Genomic DNA, 9,677 nt, shown 5'->3' with positions numbered 1-9,677 from the left:
GGGGGGGGGGGGGGCGGGCACAAATCACCCATTACAATCATTCCACAAGGTCAAAATACAGATCTTTTACAGACTCTTTTCAGTTCAGGTTTCTACCTGTTCCAAGGACTATAAGCTTCTTACTCTATACGTGCACATAATTCCGACATGCTTCCCGCTACATACAAAAGTTTACCAATATGCTAATTGTAGAAAAGAGTGAATAAATGAGATGAACTACAGGCAGGAGGATAGAATATTTAGCAACAGACTATCTAACTGTGTTGAAGAGGAAGCGATTACACCCATCCTCACAATGGTTTATTATTTCAGCTTCCAGAAGGAATAGACGAAATACAGGGCCAGTCCTTGCCATGTACTGCAGAAAACTCAATCTATGTCCTGGGGTTAGGTGGGGTGATGCTTTAGGGATGTTCATGGCTTCCAGACATACCACCTCCTCACATCCTGTGGGGGATAATAACAGCTAATGAGTCAGCGACTAAGTTGGGAATCAGCCCAGAGCTTCTATAACAGTAGATTCAGCATGTAAAAATGAGAATAATCCCCCACAATCATTTCCACTAGGAACTAGTTGATTCTAAAGATATGATTCATTCAGGGTAAAACCAAATCCTCCACCTACACACTTTTCGAGCCATTAGGAAAAAAATTATGTACAAAAAATATATACTTTTAGGGCATTTCTCTCTTTTATACCTTTGGCAAATATAGAAAGAACATCAGAATTCAACTCAGGAGAGAGAAGGAGAGAAAAGAAAGAGATACAGAGCTATACGTATACACAAGTATATATACGTTTTTGTAGATAGATGGATAGATAGATATCACAGGACAAGGAGTAAAACAAGTAATGTTTTGTAATCAATGTAATCAGATTGTACAGGCACACAATTAATTAAAGAAACTGCCTTGAAATCCAGACCATTAACAGTACTTAACTTCAAAAGACATTTTTCCATTCCTTTTCCCCTTGTTTAGTGCAGACTTCATTTAAGATGTCAATTACTAAACAGACTTCTAAAGCCAAGGGGAATGTCAACAAATTATGTAGCTAACAAAAAAGGTCAGCATGATTTTACTTGTTTGTATTTGTCCTAATAGCACAACTTAATTGTTTTACTAAAGTGGCTTATCATTAGAATATTTGTTAATATAATACAAATTAACTCAAAAGGATTTGATAAGATGTAGGGGGAAAAAGCTCATCTTGAAGCAATGTAGCTAGATAATCCAAATAGTCGATGTCACCCTCTACTTTCTACTCAAAAAAACCTTTCTTTTGTTAAATACATAATCTTATGCCAACAAAACATTGTTTTCAGCCCTGCAATGATCTAGTGTCCAATGTAGGATTGTAGCCATTTACTTTTTATGGAGCTAGGAACATAATGAGAAGATTCATGCTTTGGGTCATTCACTCATGTTATTACATTACACTTTAGCCCTGGATCCTAGGGTCCCTCATTCTCCTGTATATGTGTTTTTGATTCTTGTTTCAGGGAACAAGGCTGAAAAAGAATCCCAGAGGTGGTCTAATATCTCCAGCATTCTATCAGCTGATAGGCTGGAGTGAAAGCCCTCAAACAAGATACCCTAACTAGCTGGGTCATGAATTCTCTGTCCGCTACAAAAAGTTGGAGAGGAGAAGCTTCAGCCAAGTTGTCAGTATCAGCAAGTAATGTAATTATCATGGCTGCCTGAATTATAAACTTCTAACTGTATTGCTAAGTTTAATTTTTCCCTGAATCAAATATTCAATCACATAGTTTCTCTAGGTCTCCTTGACCCTGGAAGATTTAAGGAATAGATTATATGGGGGAGGAAAAAGAAGTGGGGAGCATTAACCAAAATTTAAAAATACTTCCCTATCTTTTTGGAACTAGAACAAAGTACACATCAGCATGTGCATATAAAATAAAAAGCTGGTTCTGAAGTTTGTCATTTGCATCTTTAGGGTCCCCTTTATGTTTCTCCTTCCTCCTGTGACATTCTGTAGGTTCTCTTATGGTTTTATAACTTATAACAGCTTGTGACTTGTAGTTTTATAACTCTTTCCCACCATTTTTGGAGTTCAATGTTTGTCCCTCCTCACAGAGACACTTGTATAACCCTTGGGAGGGTGTGGTCAAGGCAATGTGGCTATACTGGTTCCTGTTCAGGTCACCTTCTTCCAAGGTCACTCCAGTTCTGGGTCCCCTGTCAGTGTCTTCTGTGTCACATGCTAATCTATGGAGAAAGGGATCACTTTCCTGCCAAACAGTGGACATGTTACAGGCATGAATTCTCAGTCTGTAACCAATTGTTCACAATTTAGACATAAACATAGAGTTTTCATCAGCTGTGTTTCTGTAAGTGCCCAACCCCCACCCCACCCATTTTCTACTTCACATATTCATGCTGAAGCTGAAGATTTTACATTACTGTCATCCGGGAGAATGCCTTCTTTATCTTTTCTGCTGTGCTGGGTGGCGTTTTATATACTCCTCAAATCCATGGTGGAGAGAATACAACTTCCCGGCTGAAATATTCCCTAAAATGGTCTCTCCTGCTGTTCTCTGGCAACCCTTGTGTTTGTTGTTTCTCAAGGGAGATTCTGTTTAATTGATTCTTACTCACAGTGTATTATACTCTCTTACTAAGATTTAGATTTAGCTAACCCACAAAAATAAAACCTACTTTACAGAGTCGGAGAGAATTCAGTCAGCTCCTTTCCTTCACTGCTGTCTTTCTCCTCTGATCCCTCTGAGTTATGGTGTCTGCAATATAAAGCCCATTTGAATTGTGTGTCCCTGGTCCCTCTTTTGTGCCACAAATCTTGACCTTCTCTTCATCTCCTCAGGCCTATTCAGCCAGCAAAAATGGCCATGCTATCTTCCCAAGGAACCCACTGAGCTAGGGCTCAGAATTCTGGAGTAGAGGCTTGGGGGAGGGGCATGATTGTCTGCGTAGAACACTTGAACAGAACAGGGAACTTGAATTTTGGAATTCAAATTATTGCAAGGTCCAGAATCTGTGTGAATATATATGAATGTGGGTGAGTATGATGATGACACAGGTACTTTATTAGTCTGTATGCACAGGGAAAGCTTTTAATATTAATATTGATTACAAATAATGGATAAGTGGGAATAAAAGGTTAAAATTTTGATTTTTTCTAGTTGTTACAAAGTGTCTCTGCTGCACTACGATTTCTAACATGTTTAATATGAATTGAGTACTCTCTTTCCTAAAACCAACTTCTTCACAATTCCCACTGTGTCACTTTTCTTCAGCCTCTCCTGCATGGTTTAATTCATGGGTTCCTAGGGGCGCCTGGGTGGCGCAGTCGGTTAAGCGTCCGACTTCAGCCAGGTCACGATCTCGCGGTCCGTGAGTTCGAGCCCCGCGTCTCGAACGGGGCTCCCTCTCTCTCTGCCCCTCCCCCGTTCATGCTCTGTCTCTCTCTGTCCCAAAAATAAAATAAAAATAAATAAACATTAAAAAAAAAATTCATGGGTTCCTCCCCTTCTCTCAACCAAAACATATGGGCATAATTAAAACTCCTTTCTGGTCCCTCTTTCTTCTTCATTAGAGGCTCAGTTAGAGTGAAAGTAAATTCTATTCACATTAATTTAAATACCTTCTATATACTGGAAATTCCCAAATTTATATCTCTAGTCTAGACTTTGATTCTCAGCCTCAGACTTGAACACCCAATTGCAGTTGGAGAACTCATACAAAATGGAATTCTCAATGCTTTCCCTAATCCCACTGCCACCCCCATCTACCTGACCTCACCCAGTAGTCCCCACTTTGGGAAATGGCACAGTCATTTTCCATCCAAAGTCAGAGTCTGGGGGTCATCTTGAGCAAATACTGATGGTCCTACCTACAAAACACATTTTTGTTCAACATTTCTGACCTGAATTACTGAAATAGCTCCCTAATCTGTATCTTTATTTCTTCAATTGAAGTACCTCTCAAATATATTCTCCACACAGCTGTCAGATATCATTGTTAAACAGATATTTTTCTCATGGTACTCTCTTATTAAAAACCTTCCAATGGCATTCTATTGTATTGGAGTAAAATCCAAACTTTCCTCCAGATTTTACAAAACTCCCCATGGCCCTGCCCCTCCTATGTATTTTACAGTACCCTCCTCTTTACCTCACTCCAGTCACACCAGCCTCTGTCTTTTCTGGTTGTTTAAAATATTTTTTCCTTAATTCATCATGTGGTGATTCTTTCTCACCTTCTGAGTCTCTGTCATTAATTTTCCTCAATTGTGTGTTTAATGTTTGTTTCCCCCACTGAAATGCAAAAGTGAGGATCTTGACGGCCCTATTACTTGTGTTCATATTGCTTAGCATGGTAAGTATTCAATAAACATTGCTGAATGAATGAATAAAAGAACGAGTGCCAAAATCATATAATAGGTTATATATAGGATAATAGCAAAAACTAAAAATAGATTATATGTAGGAAAATGGCAAAAACTAAAAACAAAAAAACAAAACAAAACAAAAAACACACAACTACCTGCCATTTAACCCAACTACAATTAAGCTTAATTTTCAATATGCTAGAGAAACCTTGCTCCTAATTCTACTTAATCACAATAGAACACCCTATATACCTATGACATGCATATGCTTAGTGTTCATGTCTGTATAGTCTGTCACAATTAGTTAATCATGCCTGAAGGTTGTTCCTTCCAATTCTTAGAAAGAGAAAAAAACACTGATTTTATTTGGGAGAGCTTTACATAATTTTGGCAAATTTGTGCATTTGCAACTTTGGGGGAAGAAACACAACACAGCATATGCTTTTATTGACCTAATATCTGAACAGATTAAATGCTATAGCAAAAGTACTTATTAGCACATAAATATTACAGTTGGCTAGCCTAGGGATGGTTATAAGAGGTCATTCCTTTTAATTCTTGATACCAAATTCTTTCTCCAAGTGCCACTTTCTCATTTTTTGTCCTTCGTAAGTTGTTCCTTTGGTCCCAATTGTCATATGCTGAAAGTAACCATGCTGAATTTCCCTGTGTATACTGAGGGACCTCAACATGAAACAAAGAATGTACTGTTTATAACTCTTTATTGGCTGGGTGCTAAGATAGCACCTGCAAGTAGTTAAGCATTGGGAGATTTTTCCTTCCTTGCCCCCTCCTTTTGGTCATTTAAATCCTCTTCTGATGAACCTACAAACAACCCAGTTGACAGAGATTTGGAACATTCTCTGAGTCTTACTTTGACTAATCTAATTTTCTGCAAAAATATGCAAACTTGCTTAGGTTTGCTTGATTAGTATATTTTGAATTTTCTTTATGACATCTTTTTTAATTTGATGAATATATGGACTGTTAGCTGGTGAATTATTATAAAAGGCAATACTTTTTACTGTTCTCCTTCTAGGAGAAACATTTTAAAAAGTCAGCCAACAATAGCTTCTGATTTAAGCCTTTAGAGATATGAGAAGTTTTATATCATGAATAAAAATGGACTCTGTTCTTCCAAAATGGAATTTTCTACTAAGGAACATTTCACCATAACCTCTAAAATTATTAATTAGCAGGCCTAGTCATTCATGGCATTAACTTTTCCACTGGAAGGGAATTTCTAGCCCGTTTTCCATGAGTTAATGTAATGTTTACAGGGATGCACTTGGGAAAATGCTACAGAATAAAATTGGTTGAATTGAACTAAATCAATTGAAGTGCCATGAATAGGTCACATTTGGGACATCATAATGACTTCTTAAGAACTGTTAGGGTTACCGTAATACTTGCCTTTAATCCTAGCTCGAATACTAAATGAAAATATTTTATGAACAAAGATTTTTACAAAAACATAATCAAGGAAAATACTTGTGTGTATTACAGGAGAGAGAAAAGTTTTTCTCAATCCTCTTAGGGTTGCTGGCTGGGTGTGAAAGTTAAAGTGACCAAGATATATTAATAAACGAAAAGCCAACAAATTTATTTAATGTAAGTCTTATGTGACATGGGAGCCAAAGAAACACAAAGAAACAGTTAAACCTGTGCATTTTTATGCTACATTGGTGAAGAGTGAACACTGTGGAAGGATAAGTGTGTCCTGAAATCCATTACTATCAGGAAGAAAACGATATGCAATAATATCCAAAGGGTCCCAGGGGATTACACAAAAAGATCCACAATAACAAGATCTGTATATTCCCTTCTTTGGATTCTTTTTTCTTCATTGGAATGATTGGATGATTTGACAATAGTGCTTGATTTCTTTTCATGAACACTAGAATACTAGAGCTAGATGGAATGGTCTTTGATGCTCATTAATCCCGACAACATTTTCCCATGAAGAAACAGAGGCCAGGGAATAGAAATGAATTATCAAGTGAGACACCTCTACCTAGCAGAGGTGATAGGTTTAAAATTCCTGACCTTCAGCTCAGTCCTTTCACAGTTATACTGTGCTTTCTCTTGGTACATTTTCTGACTGAACGAAGATAGTCAAAGAGGGACTTGAAAAGAGTAAATTGAAATGCCAGATGGGTTAATAAGAATGGTTTTCCATATGTCTTCTAGGCTTTCTTCAGGGGGTTCTGTGAAAGAATTGAGTCCTCATGCCTAAGGTGTCCATTGTGGGTAATGAATTGGTTCCCCCCACCCCCAACCACACAGGTAGCCTGGCACTAAAGTCCATCCTTGAGAGAACTGAGAAAATAGTCACTCAAATCATTTCCTATGTTCTGTGGGTCGGCTGAGACATGCCAGTTGAGAAAGACTGAATTCTGTAACACAGAAAACAGATGAGAAGTAGGTAGGTAATGGCAACCAGAGGCAGAAGATTTAACAAACTAAGGAAGCGGCTTGGCAGCAGGAGGCAAGGCAAGAACACGACCATTCAAATTGAGTGTAAATCCCATCCATCCCAAAGTGAGAAAATGACTTAACTTCTATTAGCCTGACTTTCTTGACCTATAAAATGGGAATAATAGAGCCTACCTCTCAGGAGCCATTGTAAAGATTAAGATACCATATATGAAAGATTTAGGCCCAGAAGGACACTCAATATAGGAAGGGAATTTGATTAAAGGAGGTGAACACATAGTCTTTGGAATTGGGTATACTTGGCTTGTATCTGCCACCACTAAGTCTCCTAATTAGGTGCCTGGGACATTGTAGAAGCCCCATGAAATGTCAGTTTCTACCCTTCTCCTCCTGCCTCTACTCGTTTCCATCAACTTGTTAATATAGAGCAATGGCTCCCAAACTGCTGTATGTAGCAGAATCACCTGGAGGACTTGGTAAAACAGATTACTAAGCACCATCCCCAGTGTTTCTGATTCAATGAGTCTGTAGTAGGGCCAAGGTTTGCATTTTTTTTTTTTTTTATTTTTTTTTTTTTTCAACGTTTATTTATTTTTGGGACAGAGAGAGTCAGAGCATGAACGAGGGAGGGGCAGAGAGAGAGGGAGACACAGAATCGGAAACAGGCTCCAGGCTCTGAGCTGTCAGCACAGAGCCCCATGCGGGGCTGAAACCCATTAACCCTGAGATCGTGACCTGGCTGAAGTCGGACGCTTAACCGACTACGCCACCCAGGCGCCCCAAGGTTTGCATTTCTAATACTGCAAAACTTGATGTTCAAGTATTTGTGGACCACACTTTTGATGTCATTGTAGATATAGAGCAATTACTTTTCGGTGCTGGAGGACAAAGCCTTCAGCTTTTTGAGCCCCTTTATGGTTTCCAATTGAAAACTCTATTAAAATACATCGGCCGAGACATCTTACTCTGATACTGGTAGTGACTACACACCTTATTTCTATCCTCAGTTCTACATTGTTTTTAGTTCTCTATTCCTCTGTGTATGGCTTTTAAATGCAGAGCTCAGTCTGAAATCAAAAGAACAAGAAAATTACTGGGTCAATATTTGTTGAACCAAATAATTCATCTCAAGTGAAAAGCATGCAACATATTTTCCAGTTCTATAATTTTTCCAGATTTCTCATTATTTCTTTTTACAGGTGAAAACTTGGGGTAATCAATTAAACAGTAAAACAAGTGTTGTGATCCTCAAATACTGTCTAACTCATCATGGCTTAGGACTCACAAATGCAGCCGACTTAAGGTCAGCCTTATATGTAGGCAGTTGGTTGTGTTTGTACCTGTAGTCAAACACCGATGTTCCAGTGCTAGTTGAAGGACATGTTTCATTTGTTTTGTTTTGTTTTATCTGAGTATTTTATTTGATGCCTGTTATAGACTGAATGTTTGTGCCCCTGTCCCCAAATTTATATGTTAAAAGCCCTATCCCCCAGTGTGACTGTATTTGGAGATGGGGCCTCCAAAAGTACTCAAGGCTAAATGAGGTCATAGAGTGGGCCCTGATTCTATAGGATTAATGTCCTTATAAAAACAGACAGGACAAAGGTCTTTCTCCTTTCCCTCTCTCTCTCTCAATCTGTGTGTGTGTGGGGGGGGGGGGGGTTGGAGGATGACAGAGGGATGGTTGGTTGTCTCTCTTTGTGAACACACCAAAGAAAGGCCCTGTAAGGACACAGTGAGAGGTGGCCAACTGCAAACCAGGAAGAGAGATCTCATCAGAAACCAACCATGCTGGAACCTTGGTCTCAGACATCCAGCCTCTCAAACCAGGAGAAAATAAATTCCTGCTGTTTAAGCCACCCAGTCTACAGTGTTTTGTTATGGTGGCCCACAGCAGATGACTACAATGTTTGCATGCTATTGATTCAGAGTGTTTTCAAAAACTCTAGATTTGTCATTGTGCTGTACATTTTCCACTTGCTCCTATAGATCCACTGTCCACTGTTCTCCCTCCGGCGTTTACCCTAGTTTGGTTATTTCATCTGTTTTCTATTCGAAAACCTGATGATATGATTGTCAACATTTTAAAAATTGAGAGATTTTGCATGAAAATAGATCTGGATTGTCAGGTGGTCATGAGAAGTTAGGAGATCTGGCAACAATTCTGGCAATGATAAACTGGCACCTCCCTTTTAGACTGGGCGTTAGCTCTCAAGTTGGCCACAGCCCCCACTTGGCATATTCCACTTGATTACTTTACCAGGCTGGCTTCTCTGGCCATCTGAGAACACGAGCCCTATTTCTCATGAGATGAGGGGAAGGGCTGAAAAGTCCAGATGCTTGGAAATCTCTATTATTGGCTGCTGTAGGTGTTGCTGGTAATAGCTCACACTTGCAAACTTCTTTGGAACATTGTCCTTGGGTGATCGAAACTGCTTTGCTTAGGAGTGCCTAGGAATTTTCCTCCTTCCCAAGGCAAGACCAGCAACATACATTCTAAGTATACATCCAAGGATGAATACCTCCATCCTGGAAGAAGCAATCATTTATCCTGACCAGGGCTGATATGTCTTTCAGAGATGGGCTTGACTTTACTCTATACATTTCTGGTTCATTGGCTTAGCACCCTGCATAACATTACTTTGGAACAAGGAACCCACTTTATAACCAAAGAAGGGCAATGGTTAGCACATGATCATGGACTCTATGGGTCATGTCACATACCACACCATCCAGAAGCTACTGGTATGATGAAGCAGTGGCATGACCTCTTAGAGACACAGTTGAGGCACTACTTTAGCATGCTGCATAGAATTTTAACTGATGGTGATTGCATTGGTCTTGGGTCCCCTATAACTAGAAAGTATGGTTC

The 9,677-nt window shown here is 39.1% G+C and overlaps 1 long non-coding RNA gene across 1 annotated transcript; it reads right to left on the bottom strand.

The window, feature by feature from the left end:
* Positions 1–287: 287 nt before the first annotated feature.
* On the bottom strand, positions 288–2,927 carry LOC121030304 (uncharacterized). Its single transcript, XR_005790166.1, has 2 exons — positions 2,680–2,927; positions 288–447 (listed from the first exon to the last, which is right to left on the bottom strand). It is a non-coding gene; the product is annotated as an uncharacterized LOC121030304 (long non-coding RNA).
* Positions 2,928–9,677: the final 6,750 nt, after the last annotated feature.

This window comes from Herpailurus yagouaroundi, unplaced genomic scaffold (assembly GCF_014898765.1).
Source record: "Herpailurus yagouaroundi ecotype Mexico unplaced genomic scaffold, PumYag 140, whole genome shotgun sequence".
Classification (NCBI taxonomy): domain Eukaryota; kingdom Metazoa; phylum Chordata; class Mammalia; order Carnivora; family Felidae; genus Herpailurus; species Herpailurus yagouaroundi.
The sequence above is the reverse complement of the archived record's forward strand: the minus strand, read 5'-3'. Positions and strand labels throughout refer to the sequence as shown.